This window comes from Heterocephalus glaber, unplaced genomic scaffold, assembly GCF_053883595.1.
Source record: "Heterocephalus glaber isolate CG9 unplaced genomic scaffold, H.glaber_assembly_v1.0 deba00000281, whole genome shotgun sequence".
Taxonomy (NCBI): Eukaryota; Metazoa; Chordata; class Mammalia; order Rodentia; family Bathyergidae; genus Heterocephalus; species Heterocephalus glaber.
The window spans coordinates 3427173-3446369 of NW_028258139.1; the positions used below are offsets into that span (position 1 = coordinate 3427173).

Here is a 19197-nt window from a genome sequence, read left to right on the forward strand (position 1 = left end):
AAAATATCTTCCATGTCATAACAAGTGTCGACAGCATATTAAATCCTGTTTTGCAGTTGTAATGACATAGGGAACACTATCTTAGTGTTTCTCAGTTGTCCATGAAAACTGAGAACCCAAGCGGCTTGAAGGTTTCTATTAATTTTTTATGAGCACTAATCAGCTACTAAGATTTCAAATAATGAAACCATTGGATACAGGGAAAACAATAATTGTATATTCACTAATACTTTGATAACAAGATGTTCTTTTACCTTGTTACTATGTTTACAACCAAAGCAATGGTTAAGCAAACTTTATATTCAAAGTGGAGTATTTTAGAAAGTAGAATCCCCCATGCAGATTTATTAGCATTCGTCAGCATCAGCCACACCCTGAAGCTGTGGGGTGTACCCCGATGTGCCCTAGAGTGAATTTATATAATCACCTTATCTAAACCCTCTCTTCTCTAACTCTTAACTATGCCTTATTTTTCTTCATAAGATTATCCACACCTAAGATATTAAAGTTTGTGGATATGCCTATAATCCTAGCACCAGGGAGATGGAGGGAAGAGGATCATGAGTTCAAGGGCAGCCAGGGCTATACAGCAAGATCCTGTCTCAAAACCAAGGAAGGGATGGGATTGGCTAGCTCAGAGGTAGATCACTTGCCTAGCGTCCATGAGGCCCTGGGTTCAATTTCCAGCACCAAATAAATAAAATATTAAAATTTTGCGTATCTTTGTATTCCTTTCCATCCCCTTTATTAAAAGGCTTATGCGGGGACCCTCTTGCTCTCTATGCTGAGAACAGCACCTAAACATAGTGAGTACTCAGCACACTTTTGCTCAGTGAATAAATAAGAGTTTTAATCTGAGAACACAAAAAGCTTTCATGTTTCTTAGCTTTCCAGTTATGAGAAAATGTGAAAATAAATTAATCACAACCCCTTCACCAGATGAGAATTTGACTTCATCTTCTGGGCTCAGTCAAACCATTGTCCTCCCTGAGGACTGATTTCTGAAAACCCCTCACACAAGTCTAATGGGGAACCTAACTTGCTGGTCAGGTTCAGTTTTTCTGAAACCCTGAGAGGTACATGGACCACAGAAACTCTCAGGTTCTAAGATTTAATACAAGTTTATTTGTTCAAACTCAGAGAGAAACAGAAAAAGGGGTGTAATTGGCAGGAGTTAACATTGGTAAGGAATGATAGATTCCATTTAAATGTTTGTGTTATTTTAAATCTGTTTCAAAATTGCATGTTATTTTCTCTCCTAGTAGTTTATGACACTTGCTGGTACAATCACAACTGCTTCCTCCTGCCTTCCGGAGCAGCTGCATGTGGCTACAGGAAATTGCAAACCAAGCTGAATGGTTCACTTTAAATTCATATCCACGACACTGAAATGGGCCCTTATTGCTGCCCAGGAATTCTCCATTTCTTTAATCAAACAATGTCTCCACTTTTCTAGGCAATTATTTCTCATTTTTCTGAACTCTCCCACCCATAATTGTTTTATTGACACCCCTAGAAGCCATGCAATTATGCACCTTTTGCCTGTTTTATACCAATCTATACACCTGCCTGTGCCTGGTGTCTACCTCATCATTTTTCCCATTTCTGTTACAAGACCAGACATATTTTTGCTTGCAATGGGCTTTATTGTGTCCCCCACAATTTCACATGTTGAAGTCCTAAACCCCAGCAAATTTTCAGCAGCTGACCATATTTGGAGATGGGGGAGGGAAAATTAAATTGGGGAAAATTAAAATGAGCTCATCAGAGTGGGCCCTAATCTAGTATGACTGGTATCATTACAAGAGGAAATGTAAGGGCCAGGGCCCTGTGTCTGATCCCCAGCACTAAAACAAAAACCAAGAAAGCTGATCTTGGACACAGACACAGAGAAGGAAGACTGTGTGAAGACAAAAGGTGGAGGTGGCTGTCTGTAGGCTAAGGACTGAGGCCTGACCCAGATCCTTCCCTCTTGGCCCTAAGAAGGAGCCAACACAACACCATCCTGATTTCGGATTTGCAGCCTCCAGAACTGTGAGACAATAGTACCTTTCCTAATAGACAGCCCTAGTGTAACAGGGCTGTGTTTTAGGAGTTGTTGGCAGAGTTCCACAAGTTGTTACCTCTCCCTAATCTTTTAACTTCCTCTCCCTTTTGCTGGGCATTCTAAAATCTAGAGGCCCCAACTAAATCATCAAAATGTTAACTGCTAGTTCTTTCTTTAGAGTCACAGAACATAGACTCTATGATGGCCTTGTGAATGTTTGTCCTTAATTTTTAGTTATGCTGGTTAGAGGAGAAAAAGAAAAGAAGTCATGGGCTCTGGATGGCAAAGACTCGCTAGCTCATAGCCTTCCTCCCACACCTCCCAAGAAGGTGGAAGGTGGAGTCTCCCTTTCTTGTAGTTGAGCTGGCTTTTGTAATAAAATGTGCTTCCTTGCCTCAACACCTAGTCTCTCAGCCTAATTGATCTGTCCTACATGCAACCTGGACTGGTCGGGTGACATTTAGGAGGCTGACACATCTGCACTAAAGACAATCTGGTCACCTGTGGTCACCTGTGGTCACCTGTGATCACTCATCCCCAGCTGTCTTCCCTAGACATTGCCTTCTCCTAACCTCTCTGCTTCTTGAATCTCTTCCTGTCTTCTTGATTATTCCTCATCCTTTGTCCATCCACCTCTCAAGTACCTCCCATCTACACATAACACATGCTGATTTGGCCTTCTTAATTCTCCTTTCCTCTGAGCAATTCTAGGCTAGCTGTAGCCTTCAGCACACTAAATCTTGTCCTGTTCTCCAGCTTTACTGTCACTCTTTGCAATGGAAGTTTTTCTGTCCTCACCTTAGGCTACCTCTCAGATCATCCAATGCAACTTTGTGAGGGTCCAGGGTGCATTTCATTGGCAAGGCATTTGCCTAGCATGCTCCAGACCCTGAGTTCAATTACCAGCACCGCTACCACCACGCCTCAAAAAGACAGCTGCTCACCCTTTCTAGCCATACTTTGTCATGTCTTAGCTCCCCAAACTCCACCCTCCCCTGGTTTTTTCCTTCTACCTGATTGTATTCTCCTTGATTACCTTGGGTGGGTTTCTTCAAGATTAGCTCCTTTGGTGCCCTTTTCTCTCTGTAACATTTCTTACACATGGTTTTGTGTTTTGTGGCAGAACATAATATCCCACCCACTCCAAATCTATATATTTCTGACTATTTCTTTCTTTTCTTTTCTTTTTTCGAGACAGAGTCTCACTGTGTAGTGCAGGGTGCCCTTGAACTTGTTGCAGTCCTCCAGCCTCACCCTCTGAAGTGCTGGGATTATAGGCATGGGCTACCATGCCCGGCTTCTTTTGGCATTTCAAATTGGTTATTCTGAGAAACTGCAGACAGTTAAGTCACAGAAATGGCTCTGAAAAGCTGTCTTTTTGAAAAAAAAAATATATCTATATTAGTAAAACTAATGCATATTAGTATATCAGTAATGTACTAGTATATTAGCACTGTCAGTAATACATTACTAATGTACAATTAGTAATGTAAGTAAAGAGCAGATCCAGGCTGAGGCATCATTTTATGTGATATCCCATCCTCTTGCTGCCGGTGGTCAGGGAGGGAGGTGGAGGAGGGCTTTCCACAGGAAGAAGACATTAGGGCTCTGACACCTGAGATGACCACAGGTGGCCGTTCCCTGGGAGACTTCATCTATATCTCAAGGCAACCCTGGCTTTCTACGCACATCCTTTCCCTTAGCCAAAGGGGTTTATACATTTGTGCGCACAGGCTGTGGCGGTACCTCAGCCGTAGAGCACTTGCCTGGTGCAGGCTGGGAGGGGGGGTGCTGAGAATAATGTTAAGTGGTTTTCCTCTGTGCTGTGGTTTTAGTCTTTTGCATATTAATAAATTTATATTAATTTTTGCACATTAATAAATTTTTCTGCTACACAATTTTAGTCATCTTATTCCAGTAAAGTTTGAGAAGGTGGAGTGGGAATTTCCCTTCATCCCTACAGTTTCATCTCATTTTATGTCTTAATATCAGCCATATCAAATGCTTCTAAATGTATTATTGTAGCTCACAACACTTCTCTGAAGTTCAGACTCATATATTCAACTGGTTACTGGATTTTTCTGTTTAAATATCCCCATAAACAGCCAAAGCAGAACAATTTATTTTTTCCTCTACACATGCCATTTCTTCCCTAACCTTTTCCATCACCACTAAAAGTATAATAAAATAAAATCTTCATGTGACTCCTCATACCCCATAAATTAAAATGCCAGCTCATGTCCATGAGCACTGCCTTCCCTTGTTTCTGTGTCTGTCTCAGGCCCCAGACGTGCTCCATGTTTCCATCACCCCGCATACAGCCTGCTCCTTTCCATCTTGCAATGCTGGATCTATAGGGTATATTTTCAGAGAGGGCTTTCCTGAGCATCATCCATAGCAGGTTCTCCTTCTGTTTTTCTCTTCTCAATATCCTGCCCCCCCGCTTTATTGCATGTGTATCCTTTATTTGTCATTGTTTTATGTCCTTAGTTTTTTCCTCCATCTCCTTCAACAAACTATATGTTACACAAAAGTGGGACTGTGTTTATCCAGCTCATTATTTTATCCTTAACACTTATCACAGAGCATGGTAAATAGCAGTGAGGCAGGAGACTGGGGCTGGGGAAAACGGTCAAACAACTATGAAAAATCCATCACTCATGGAGACTGAGGGCACATTCGCAGAACTCAGGACCCGAGGTGTCTCTGGTTCCTGAACACTTTATGGGAGACCAATCAGGAAAATGTCATTCTCAATTCTTCATTTACATCTGGCATGAAACCAAGTAAGTGAGTGTTTGTTTATTTTCCTTTTCCCTCTTCTCTTTACGAGCCAAACAACTCAGAGCTTCAGGGCATCTTCCACTAACCCAGTCACAGAATGGACCATTTTAGGCTCTGCTGGGTGCAAGAAAACTTTCACAAACCATGCAGTTTCCATGTGTGTGCAACCTAAAGTTTACTATGTCTCTTTTGCTCCTACATTTTTTGTTTTTCCCAATACTTTATTTAGCTTTCACAATCTTTTGGGGGAAATAGCTATTGGTAACTCAGTTTCCCATTTGAGTGGCCACCTACCACAGCCTGCCCCTCTTTTGAGCTCTCCATGCTCAAAGTCTCATTTACACTTTTCCCCTAGATGGCCTATCCTTAGTGAGTCACTTTCTCAGAGCCCCATTTCTTAAGACCTCAGAGAGTCATCTCAATTTTGAGAGGACTTTCTGCTATGTTTTCTGCCATGTTTCCCAACTGTCCTCATAGACACCAGGAAATCTCACCTTCTAGATAAAAGCTAAGCTCACTGCTTCCAGGAATATATGAGCCTCCTCCACTCTTCCCTTCTAAATTTGCTTAGATCCCCTCCCTGTTTCTCATAGCAAACATTAAGGTAATTTAGAAATATGTGCCTGACACCCCGAGCAGAACACAAGGCGCAAACACTGGACATCAACTTAACCAGTTGTGAGTATGAAGAAGTAGAGCTGGAATATTTTAGTCAACATCTAACAAATCCTGTCTTTGTACTTGGAACTTTCTAAGGCTTTTTTTTAATGGTGAGGAATAGCTGTCTATCTCTACTGCCTTAATAAATAATTACTGAAGATTTTATTATTGAGATGAAAATAAGCGATCCTGTTTCTTAAATAGTTAGATGGACCCAATAAGGGGTGCTGCCCTAGTCTTTAAGGAGTTATAGTGGGCCAAAGGCTATGGAGAGGTCTCAAGAAAAAGACACTGGTGGTACACACTTCACCAGAGACATCTGGAAGTGCAATTTGAGTTTCATGGGGGAGGGTCCAGGGTTTGGTGGCTCTCTGTCTTTATAGGACGTGCCTGCAGAAGAACCTCAGATCTAGTCTTCTCTCATAGCTCCACAAAGCACCAAGGGAAACATCCTGCCCATCCCACTGATCTTACCAATAGGTCCCAGTGTGAACTAGGAAATCTCAAGAAATGGGTGCAAAATGTCATTGCAATACTATTTTTCAGTTAGATATTTTCTGCAAAAGACAAGGAAAGCGGGTCAGGCTTTTATGGTTCTTTAATCAGAAACCATCCCTCTGCAAAGGCCCAAGAGACATAATATCTAAAGAAGCCCCTGAGAAGATTGATATCATTGATGATACCCTCAGATCCCCACCTGTCCCTCAGGAGGATATGGGTCTCCCTTGCCTGTTTAAGGAAAGCAATCACACTGGGAGGTCTCCTTAACCTGTCCTCCTTCTAAACCTCAGGGCAGTAAATCAGTCCCACCTCATCCAGTGACTCATCAAAGGAGACCCAGAGAGGCCCAGTCTGCCCAGAGAGATCCAGTATCCCAATCCTTGTGCTCCTTAGACAGCTTTAAGTCCCACAGAATATACTCAGTGTGGAGTTTCCTAACTCTTCCAACTCTCAATTCATCCTATCCCTAAGAGAGGTCCCAGGAGCAGAGTGGACTAATCAAGTCCAGTTCCTCTATCAGTGGCAGATATCCAATAATGCAAAAAATGTTTAGGCCAATTTTCAGAAGATCCTAGTAGGTTTCTGTGTGGGTTTCAAATTTTGACCCTTGCTTTTGACCTCATGGTGAGATGTCCAATTTGTTTTAGCCACTTGCTATACCACAGATGAAAAACACAAAAGCTTAGAAGAGGCTAGCAGATATGCAGATGAATAGTATGCTACAGAAAGAGAAGGGAATCATCCTAGAGAACTTACTGTCCCTACAGCAGAACTAAACTATGACAATAATACTAAAGATGGACTAAACATAAGGTCTAAAATGACAACTACTCTTATTATAAGAATAAAAAGATGCATTAACAAACCTGTTAATTATGAAAAGTTGATATAAGTTACAAGGAGCATAGAGTAAAGTCCATCTGTCTTTTATAGCCAATTAGTAGAAGCTTTCCATAAATATACAAACATAGATCCATCTTCCAAGGAGGGGAAGCCACTAATAGGATGGAATTTCATTAGTCAATCAGGCCCAGATATTTGTCACAAATTAGAAAAACTTCAGATGGGCTCTCAGACTTCTATGGCCCAATTGTTGGACATAGCTTTTTCTGTGTTCAATAATCAAAATCTGGGGAATAAAAAGGAGAGGAACTGAGAAAAAAGGCAGGCCAAAATTATGGCTGTCATAACCAGAACTCCTTAAGCACACCCAAGTTGTCCAAGGGAAAACCCAGGGCCAACTGAGGAAAGAGTTCCAGCTTTAAATGTAGGGAAACTGGACAATGGGCACACAACTAACTACCAGTCCACTGCCCTGGCTCTGTGCATCAGTCAGCTGATGTGCCTGACTCATGGCACTGGAGAATTGACTGTCCCTGCACCTACAGCTGGGCTAGGCCAGCCAAAACTCTCATTTCCCATTCTGATGAAGAGGACTGAAGGGGCCTGGGGCAAACTGCAATATTTCTGTCCACAGTCATCTCCAACTCCTGTGAGAAACCCCAGGTGACCCTGGACATCATGGGTAAGCAAATGCAACTTCTCAATACAGGGGCAGCTTACTCTCGTTCAACTTCCTTCTCTGGAAAATCATACTCTAGATCTATAGCTATAATTGGGGATGAGGGGAACCCTAGTCAGAATTTCTTTACACCAACACTAACAAGTCAATTTGAAGATCACATGTTCATTCACAGCCACGAATTTTTAATTGTCCTGAAGGACCCTAGTTAGCGAGACAGACTCCATATTGCTGCTTGACCCACCTGCCTGCCCTTTAGATGAACTCAGAAGGAGGAAGCTTAGAAACCTCCTCCCCTTAGAAAGTCTCTTTAGAAATAACAATTAATCAACTATTGTTTTACAAATGTTCTAACGGCAGGACGTTCCGCTTCCGTACCTTTTGCTTGCTTTGCTAGTTCTATCCCATAGGGGGGCCTAGAAACTGCTGGCCTCAAAGGTGTATAAAACATGTTTATCTCCCCCCAGTCGGGACTCCAGTTCGATGCTCAGCTCGGGTCCCAGGCGGTAATAAACTCCTGTGTGGATTTAATATCGGTCTCTGGTTGGTTCTCTCTCGCTGGGTATAACAGTCCCATGGTGTCCTCCTACTTTATTAGGAAGAGATTTTCTAGTAAAGTTGGGGGCAAATTTCCAAATCTAGCATAGGAATAAAATATCATCTCCATTCTGCATAGAGTCCTTGTGCCTCAAAAAAAAAAAAAAAAAAAGGTTGAGAGAACCAACTAGACCCTAAAGCAAACTCTGACAAAACTTTGTCAAGAGACTTCTGAGTCTTGGCTCTAATTTTTGCCAGTAGCCTTCATGCCCCAAGACCAAATTAAATATGAGTCTATTTGAGGTGTGATATATGAGACCTTTTTTATCTTTTGATATGGTAGTGGACCCAGAGGCCACCAGACTCTTACAGTATCTTATTAATCTGGGCCAAGTACAACAAGCTACCCAGCTAGTATATGGAAACAAAGTTGTGCCAGCTCCTGGCCCTGGTGTCCCCACTGGAGACGAAGCGCTCATTAAAATTTGGAAAAAGGGACTCCTGCAGAAAAAATTAAAACCAGAGTAGAAAGGCTCCTTTTCAATGATCCTTGCCAAACCTACTGCACTAAAAGTAGCAGGAACAGATAGATAGCTTCAATCTTCTAGGATAAAGCCAGCCCCACCTAAATTGTTTGAGGAAAAGTCTACCCAAAAGAAGAAAACTACCCCTGTCAACCTCTGGAAGATCTGAGGCTCCTCTTCAAAAAGGAAGACTCCAGAGCTACTTCAGGTACAGATAAGTAGAGTCACTAATAAGGGCACCTGTATAGAGACTCCTTCTTCTAATTGGATTCATAATATGCATAATCATGCTAGGGCTATGGCTCTCAGGTTCTTGATAGTTTATCTAATATTCCTCTTTGCCATGCTTTCCTCTCCATAAGAAACATGAAAATAAAGCTCCTTAGAAAACTTTTCCCAAATAATAGCATGGAAAAATAATGTCTCTAAGTGCTGGATCTGTCATACTCCACCTTTTCAGACAGATCAGGAGATATCTGACCTGCTTCTTCTCAGATTTTGACTCTGAGCCCTCAATCTAATAGTAAAGTTTATCTATTTAAGGCTTTAGATGAGGATCCAGACTATAGCCCATGACTCTCCTGACAAATTCACTGAGCTTTTTTCCTTTGGACAAGCAGCTATTTGTGACATGTAGTCACTGTTTTCTCATTTTCTTCTTGCAAGTTTTTTTCAGCTCAGACAGAGAGCCCCAACATCCCAGGATAGTCAGAGCACATAATTCCCCGTAGGTAGGGCCTACAGTCCCTTTCAGCAAGAAGCAATTATTTGAAGGTAGAGACTTCCACTCCCTCAACATCCCACAAAGAATTTTGAGGATTATGTCTCCCAGAGGGAAATGAGGTGGGAGATTAGAGGTGAAGTAAACCAGTTAAATGACTATGAAAAGTCTATCAATCATTGAGACCCAGGGCACATCCACAGAATAGGGGACCCAAGATAATTCTGGTTCCTGAACACTGTATGTGGAACCAACCAGAAAAGTGCAATTCTCTATTCTACATTTATATCTGGCATGAAATCAAGTGCACCTCCACTAGGACAGCTGAAGTCTGAGAGCCAAGTGAATTTCTGATAGATCAACCATCCCAAACAATTCACTTACATGACGGAGAAGAAATCTAGGAATTGGAGAGACAAAAGAGCTCTACCACTATCCTCATGGCCACTGTGAGTCTGTTAACCAATCTTCTCTCACTCTGCAGAGCATATTCTTTTCTGCCTTCAATAAATGTAAATCCTCATTTACTTTTCCATGTGTCTTGTCCAATTCGTTGTTCAGGACACCAAGAACCTGAAAGGATCTTGTCAGGTAAAAGGGCAGAAGACCAAGACCAGACCAGACCACAACAAGCCTTTATTAGGGGAATAGACCTGCCGGGCTGTCTCTGAACAAAGAAGAGACAAAAGCAACATGACCGGGGCAGGGAGAGTCTTTTATAGATACTGGGGTGAGGTCTGTAGGGGCTGAGGTGGGGTTGAGTGAGGTAGTGACTAGGGAATGGAGGAGCCCATGATGTCACTAGATGGTAGGAGGTGAGCGAGTATTAGGTTACTCTCTAGGTGGGACCAGGGGCATGCTGGGAAGAAGGGTTTATTCTTCGGTGGGAGCAACCATCTTGGCGTGACGTCACACAGGGGAGGGGGCAAGGCACCATAGGAAGAGGGCAGCTATGATACATAATAGCTGCTGAGGTGGTGGGAGACCTCTCAGATCTCTTTAGGACCCAAAAGCCAGTATCAGCAGGAACTGGAGTATAGCTCAGTGAAAGAGCATTTGCCTAGTATGTATGAGGCATGCCTAGCATATATGAGGCATTGGGTTCAATCCCCAGTACAAAATTAAAGGGCTGGAGCTCAATAATCATTAAATAACAAATAAAAATGCTTTGATTTGAATGTCCTCACCCAAATTCATGTGGAAAGATAATCCTTATTGTAAGGAATTAAGTGACCGGACTGGGCAAGACCTTACAAAGCAATTAGGCAAATCCCTCTTATGGAGGGATTAATCCATTAACAGGTCAATAGGTCTCCCCCAATACTGATGTTTGAGCCTGGGGCCTCATGTATGCTAGGCAAACCTTCTACCACTGAGCTACATCCACAGTCATTTTTTATTTTGAGACAGGGTCTTGCTAAATTGCCCAGGTTACCCTTGCTAAATTGACAAGGTTACCCTTGAACTCACAATCTTCCTATTTTAGCCTCCTAACTGCAAGCCTTGTGGCTTCTGGGTCCACTACCATATCAGAAGATAGAAAAGGCTTCCCAAATAGCTACAATTATAAATGTACACCTCTCCCTTGGCTTTTAAAAGCCAGTTTTACTCTGCCTCTTGTAAACTTCCTTCTCACCACATGATGCCCAACATCTTCCTCAATACTTCCAAGAGTCACCATCAGCAAGAAGGCCCTCAACAGATGCAGCCCCCAGACCTTCCTCCTTTGCAACCATGAGCTCACTAAACCTTTATTCTTTGTAAATTACCTAGTCTATGAATCTCAGTTACACCAAGAATAGACTAAGACAAATGCATACTATAGAAAATGCATAAATAACTATATTCTAGACTCTGTTATCCTTAGGTACAAAAGAACTAGGATTTTTGCCACTTACACCTGAAAATTCAAATCTACATAATGACATTACTATAGGAAGCTAAGTTAGATAGAAATTAATGTACAGTCAGAAAGGGACTGGGTGCTCAAAGAAGTCAGCAGAAAAATTAAAACATAAGAATTGCAGCTGGAGGTGCATCTGTCAAAGGACAGGCCTCAAGATAAAGATGTAATGAGCAGACCTACATGCCTCCCTAAGGGATAGGATTATCATCTGGTCCAGTAAATTCCAGATAGACATCAGTCACCCAGGTGGGTGACCAGAACCTCTAGACCCATCCCTTTTCAAAAGTGCCTTGGTTTTTTCCATGTACCCTTGCTATTCGATTGGTTTCTCTATTGGATCAATATTAGCCAAGCAGCTGTACTTATAATTTTATTGAAAAGGAAAGTGTGTCATGGGTTAATCTGAAATTGGAATTAATAAATCCAAAGTTCTGTAGTCTGTAATGAATGATTATTGTAAACACATATTTTCTTGCTGGCTCTGCTAAGAACATAACTCCCTGTCTAACCTGATAATGCTGCCAAGGACATACCTTGATATCCACCTTCATGTCTCCCTATCTGCCCAGGGCTTGAACCCAACCTGGAATGTAACGTACTCCATATGATGCATTTCTGATACACCCTTAGTGTCATGCCATCAGGTGCCTCACAGAGGCTTGGTGCTGGTGATGAGGGCCAGCACAAAGATCTCTAACTCTTCCTCTTTGTCTGCCAGTGCCACTGTGACCTGCTGCTGCCAGGACAGAAAGATAATATGGCTAACAGACAGGTGGGACACCAGTCTAGGATAATGTCGGCCATGAGCAGTTTTATTTTTCAGCCCAAGCAAATTCCACCTTGGCTGACCCTGCCCTGAACTGATGCCCCCTCCAAGTGCATGTCTTCCTTATCTGCTCCTCCTTGGCAGACCCTACCCTGAACTGATGCATACTCCAAATAAGTGTCTCCCTTATCTAGCTGACCTTACCATAAATTAATGTTTTCTAATCTGAGTTTGATTATTATAGACCAATCAGTAATAATGATATCATATGTAAACAATCAACTGCTTGCTCTGCTTCTGTACTAGTTCCTGCTTGAAAATCCTATATAAACTGTAGGCAGACAAAACACAGCCACCTGGTTCTTCGAGGAATTATCCTGACCTGGCCCGTCAACATTGTTTTCTGCCTCTAAGTCCTGGGTGCCTTTTGGTATTTCCCGTTTGCCATTACATTATAGGTTGATTGTAGTTTAACCCACACGTACCTATGTTGTGATTTTGCAGTATAAATTACCCTGACAAGGGACCTCAGTGGGAACCCACTTCTGGGACCCCCTCCTATCCCTCAGGTGCTATTCCCATTCCCCAGTAAACCTTTCCTACTCTTAACTTCCTTTGTCATTTGGAATTCATTCTTCAATTTCACGGGACCCAAATGTCGTGTATTTGACATCTACAGGTTGGGAGTTACATTCGTCCCATATCAATATAGGTCAAACCTTTAATACAAGCACCACATCATTTACTATTTCCTGGATACAGTGGTAGGAGTCATGAAACAGGTCATAAAAAAAAGTGTAATCGTTATTTAGCTTAAAAGTAGTTAGTCAAGGCAGCCTAAAATAAAAGAAAACAGCATGCACTGAGTAAAGAACTAATTCAAACAGTTAATTATGTTTACAAATGTAAAAGAAAACACAAGAAAGAAAGATAAAACATTAGGATAAGAGTGGAGCAATAAGGACTTTTCCTCCCAGGAAGAAGCTCCTTAGGCAGAAGTATGCTAAATTAGTTCACAGCTCCTCCTTAACCTCTGGGAAAGAGAGACTTAGAAATGCAGCCTAACCAGTTTCCAGCTAAGTAACTGACTTTTTAAGAACTTTACAAAGCCTTCCACTTTGTTTATCTACATAAAGCCAGAACAAAGAAAGCAAGTCAGATTTCCATTCAAAATCCCCTCTTGAAGACTATCCACCAAGAGCTTTTTTCTTGTTATTATTTCTAATAAACACTCTCTTAACTTCCTCCTTTTATTAGCAATTATTCTTCAATTTCATATGGTAAAGAGCTCAGATATATACAAAATTAACTGCTTCAGCAGTAAAGGAGGAAAGAAAAAAAAAACTTCCAGGAACTATTTTTCCAAGTATAACCAGTGCTCTGGACTGCATGAGATTAGTAACCCCAAAGCAAAATTTGTGTAAGAGAGGAGCCCATGTCAATGTGCTGTTCAAACTGTGATTACATAAATGTGTAGATAGTTATCATGAAAATGTGATTCACTTATTATGAAGAAGTGGACAAAAGCTAGACAATCAGCTGATGTCGCTGTTAATATAGCATCATGTCTAATGAGAAAAAAGTCAAAGTGTAGTTTCATAGCAATGCTCAAATGAATTTACTTTATTTTTTAGGCAGGGTCTCACTACATTGCCCCCAGGCTTGGCTGGAACTCCCAGTCTGGCCACCTCAGGTTCCCTTATAAGGCGACATTATAGATTCAAACCACCACATCTAGCTCAAATCTCAGATTTAAGAGAAATATGTAGCCTAGTCAGTATGGTACACACTTATAATCCCAGGTACTTTACAGGCTGAGGCAGAAGGATTAAAAATTTGAGGCCAGACTGGTTACTTTATTGAGACCCTTCCTCAAAAATAAAATGAAGTAAATGGGCTGGATATGCAGCTCAGTGGTAAACCATTTACCTATCACGAACTAGGCCTTTTGCACCCTGAGAATCATATCCCAAGACCAAGAAGCCACACTGTTCAATTCCCCGTACTGCAAAAAAACCACAACAAAAACCCTGGGTTCTTTCTTTCAAGCACTAGCGATTGAACCCAGGGTTCTCATACTGAGTGACACACCCAGCCCTCTCATTATCATCATCATCATCATCATCATCATCATCATCATCATCATCATCATCATCATCATTTGAAACAGCCTGATTAAATCACTGACTTGCCCAGGATGAACTCAAACTTGTGATCCTCCTATCTCAGCCTGCTAAAGTGCTGGGATTATCGGTACGGGCCACTGAAGCAAGAGATTTGGTGCGGCAAACCTGCTGGGCAAATGGGCATGACCTGTCAAAAAAAGAGATCCAGGAAGTGGTTACAAAAACAATTCCTAAAGCCCTGCACCTGGCACCAGGCAGAGACTGGTGTGTTCAAGTCTCATGAGAATTTCAGCAAGTTTTTGATGGGAAGGCCCAGGTCTGACATCGGCCTGAGGAGTGGGGGGTGTATAAACTGGCCACCATGGAGCTCTTGGCCACTGCGCTCTCTCATTCGCAGTGTTCAGCTCTCGCCTTGCAGAATGGTCTTCATTTCCTTCTTTTAGTTGGCCTGTACTTGCCCTGCAGAGAACGATTATTTCCTACCCAGAAAAAATGTAAAATGTTGCTATCTTTTGCACTTGTTTTGTTCAATTCATTAGTCAAAACAGAGAGAACCTAGAAAGAATTTCTAGATAGAGTCCTCAGATCCCCAGAACCTGCTAACACGACCACACCCAGCTTTCTTTCTTTTTCATTTTCCTTCTTTTTTTTCTTTTGGAATACTGCCGATTAAGCACAAGAAGCAGTTGGGCATGGTGGTATGTGCTTGTAATCCCAGCACTCTTGAAGGCTCAGGTAAAAGGATCACAAGTTCTAACCCAAACTGTGCAATTTAGCAAGAATTCATCTCAAAATTTAAAAAATGGCAAAAGGGTTATGGGTCTAGATTGGTGTGAAGTCTCTGAGTTCAATCTCTAGTACAGCACAAAAATGGGAGCAAGAGAGAAACAAAGTGCTGAGCCACATCTCCAGCTCTTTTTAATTTTATTTTAAGACAAGGTATTGCTAATTTTCTCACACTGGGCTTGAATTTATGATCCCTCTGCCTCAGCTTCCTGGGTATCTGGGATTACAGGAGTGACTGTACCTTGCTGAAATATTTGTTTTAGCCCAAATCTTCTAGAAAGTAGAGCCAGTTGCAAGGATTGGGTTTCTAATGCTTATTTGATATGTAACAACCTGCAATAGTCGAGGTGAGGAAAAAGGCAAAGTGATGCAAAGAAACATGACAGCATGTACTGTGTGGTACTGATACGGAGACCATGTTAGGGGCAGAGAACAAACTTCCAAACCTTTAACCTGGTACTTAGTAAAAGCACGATCTGGGTTCCCTTCTGAGGTAGTCAAAGACATAGAACCTGCTTTTGCTAAAAAATCAATGACTTCACCTGGGCCTACAGATGCTTAGTATGTAACTAATAAGAGAATGAATATTGACCTTGATTTTTTTATCTGTCTGCTTCATTGCCATAAAACTTTTAGTCAGATCCTCCTCGGTATGCTTTGCCTATAGTCATGTTAATCACTTAGAGAGTGTCTGTGTAAATAAAAGCTGTTAATACACAATTGATTAGTCCTAAATGTACATAACCTGTCTTGTCCACATTCAAGATTGAGGACATCAAGATAAGAGATTTACAGGGACATTCAACTCCCAATGCATGCACATTAGTCTCTACTAATTGCTCCAAACCTACATTCACTATGGATTCCAGTGGAGCCTCTGTAATATTGCAACTGCCCCAAGCAGAAACAATCATCTTATGGAGATAGATTAAATGATAGAGGCCAACTATGTTGTAAAACAAAAACTGAGATAATGAGCAACCCAACCTGAGCCCAACCCAAACCTTTAAAAGCTGTTCCCTTCCTTTTGTTGACAAGCCAGTCTGATTTTAATCAGATCTGTGACCTTTCAGCTCCTCAAGCTAAAGTCCCTTCTCATTTTCTCTTACTTTTAAAATTCTGCCTAATAAATCTGCCTATGTTTCTCACTGATGCCTCTTGAAATGTTTTTCTGTGACAAGAGTCAAGAACCTATCCAGGGGGCCAAGGATTTAGCTTAGTGGTTCTGCCGCCTGCCTCGCAAGTGAAAGGTCCCGAGGTTGATCCCCCGTATCAAAAAGAAAAAAAAGAACCTAGCCAGGAAAAGTTCATGTCCCTATTTCCTCTTTGGGGAGACTTTCTTAGAGCCCTTCCTGTGACAGCATAACACTTCACATTCCGCTACGAACCACAGAGAGACTGTCACCAGCCTGTCCCATGCAGAACGTTGAGACAATCTGCATCAGAGCAAAAGGAGGGGCATGATTACTTGTCTAGCTTCCTCTGCCACTTAATTCTCATTGTTCAAGGACCACACCACATAGGACTAACTCCCCCACTTCTGCGTCATATTGTTTGTTCTTGGGGGGGGCATAGGAGCTAACACCCACCCATTTGAAAGTAGAGGGCAACTCAGCATGAGTGAGCTACCAGAGAGAGAAAAAGGAGAGCGTAAGAGGAGCTAAGCTACAGCAAGCCCACCAGCAATCCTGGATCTTCTCCAATCTGACTCCCTATAACTGCACTGATATAGGAGATCTGGGAGTGGCAAAGCTGGCTGGAGAAGCAGGTGTGACTTATTAATTACAAGATCCCAAAATACATGTGCAGAACAGTTCCTAAAGCCGTTCACATAGACTTCTTGCAAGAACTTGAGCAGGTTGTCAATGGGACGGCCTAGGCCCGATGTCAGCCTGAGGTGTCACCCTCAGCCTCACGCCTCAGGACCCATGTGTAGCTCTCATGGGTGTCCTCAAGTTGTGGACAGTAGAAAAGGACACGGATGCCAGGAAGAGCTTGCCATTATGGCTCTCCTCAGGAGAGCCTGCCCTATGTGCTCCAGGGTGTTCTTTTATCTTGCTTTATCCTTTGTTACTTGGCCCAAGTTCACTCTGCAGAGCCAGTTTCTTCCTCATTCTTTGCTTTTACTTTTACAAATAAACTTTATCACTGCTTTTTAAAAAAATTAACTTTATTGGTACATTTTAGGTATACATTATGATCACACTCATCATTGGGAATTTGTACCTGTAATGATATGTCTTAGTTCTTGTTTCTTCCCATTCTCCTTCCCTCCTTTCCACCCCTCCACCCCTCCCTGTTTACAAAAGCTTTGTTTCCATTTTTTCCTTCTTTTCTCAAATCTTTTCTTTCCCTTCTCCCATACCCCAGCCCAGCCAGCTTACCATTACCCTTTGAAACTTGCCTTCCTATTTCACATTATCTATTGTACATTTTGGTCCTCAACTACACTTTCAGTTTCTCACACCAGAGAGACAATTTTGTATTTACACATGTGTGTCCTATTTATTTCACTTAAGATTATGGCCTCGATATGCATCCATTTAGCTGAAAATGTCTCTAGTTTATCATCCTTTATGGCTGAGTAGTACTCCATTTTATTTTATAAAAACTACATCTTCTTTACCTAGTCACCAGTTAACGAGCATTTGGGTTGTTTCCAAGATTTAGCTATTACAAACTGTGTTGCTATAAACATTGGTGCAAATGTATCACTGTGTATGATGCTTTTAATTCTTTTGGGAAGATACCCAGCAGGGGAATAACTGGGTCAAATGGGACTTCTAATCCTACTTGTTTTGAGAAGTCTCCACACTGATTACCACAGTGGTTACACAAGTCTACATTCCCAACAACAGCTCCCCACCAGCATTTGTTATTAGTTGATTTCTTTTTTTATTTTTATTCTTTATTTTATTTATTTATTTTTTAATTAAATTCTTTTATTGGTACATTTTAGGTATACACCACAATTACATTTCTCATTGGGAACTTGTACCTTTACATAATGCATCTTAGTTCTTATTTTTTCCCCATTCCTAGCTCTCCCTTCACCCCCTCCACCCTTCCCTATTTACAAAGACTTTATTTCCATTTTTTCCATTTCTCATCATTTTTCCTTTCTCTTCTTTGCTTTCCCCTGGCTCTCCCAGTACCCCAACCCCTTTGGACCTTTTCTTCCTATTTTACATTACCGATTATTCATTCTAATCATTGGTACATTTTAGGTATACAATATAAGGACATTCATCATTGGAAATTTGCACCTTTACATAGTCTCTCTTGGTTCTTATTTTTCACCCTTGCCCAGCCCTCCCTTCAACCCCTCCATCTCTCCCTATTTTCAAAGATTTTGTTCCTATTTTTCCATTTTCTCATATTAATCCCATTCCCTTCTATCCTTTCCCCTAGCCCTCCCACTTCCTTCCCCTTTGTCCTTTTTCTTCCTATTTCACATGACCTATTATACATGTAGTCCTTATTTACACTTTCAGTTTCTCACACCAGAGAAACTATTTAGTATTTATACATGTGTGTCCTATTTATTTCACTTAAGAGTATTGCCTCAATGTGCATCCACTTAGCTATAAATGTCTCTAATTTCTCATTTTTTATGGCTGAGTAGTACTCCATTTTATAAAAAAAAAACCCCACATTTTCTTTATCCAGTCTCCAGTTGATGGGCATTTGGGCTGTTTCCAAGTTTTAGCTATTACAAACTATGCTGCTATGAACATGGGTGCACATGTATCACTGTGGTATGATTCTTTTAATTCTTTGGGGAAGATCCCCAGCAGTGGAATAGTGTGGTCAAATGGGACTTCCAGTCCTAGTTCTTTGAGGTATCTCCATACTGATTTCCACAGTGGTTGCACCAGTCTACACTCCCACCAGCAGTGGAGCAGGGTTCCTCTTTCCCCACAGCCCTGCCAGCATTTGTTATTGGTTGATTTCATGATAGCAGCCATTCTTTCTGGAGTGAAGTGGAATCTCAGCCTTGTTTTCATTTGCATCTCTCGAATGACCAGTGATGTTGAACATTTTTTCATGTATTTATTTGCTATTTCTACTTCTTTGTGTGAGAAATGTCTGTTCATTTCAGATGCCCATTTTTGGATTGGGTGTTTAACTTTGGGAGGTCTGATCTTTTTAAGTTCTTTATAAATTCGAGATAGTAGACCTTTGTCTGAGGCAGAGCAGATGAAGATTTTTTCCCACATTGTGGGTTGTCTCTTCACACTGCTGGTGGTTTCTCTTGCTGTGCAGAAGCCTTTTAATAAGAAGAGATCCCACTTGTTGATTGTTTGTGCTAGTTCA

At 41.5% G+C, this 19197-nt stretch overlaps 1 long non-coding RNA gene across 3 annotated transcripts in view; it reads right to left on the reverse strand.

Moving 5' to 3' along the window:
• LOC110346909 (uncharacterized) overlaps positions 1-19197 on the reverse strand; it is a 119062-nt gene that overhangs the window by 36864 nt on the left and 63001 nt on the right. Inside the window, exon 6 of one of the 3 annotated variants that reach the window (XR_015440652.1) lies at positions 12347-14281. The exons of the other annotated variants lie outside the window; for them this stretch is intronic. This is a non-coding gene — a long non-coding RNA (uncharacterized LOC110346909). Of the gene's footprint in view, positions 1-12346; positions 14282-19197 lie in introns of those variants that run through there. 3 annotated transcript variants of the gene reach the window in all.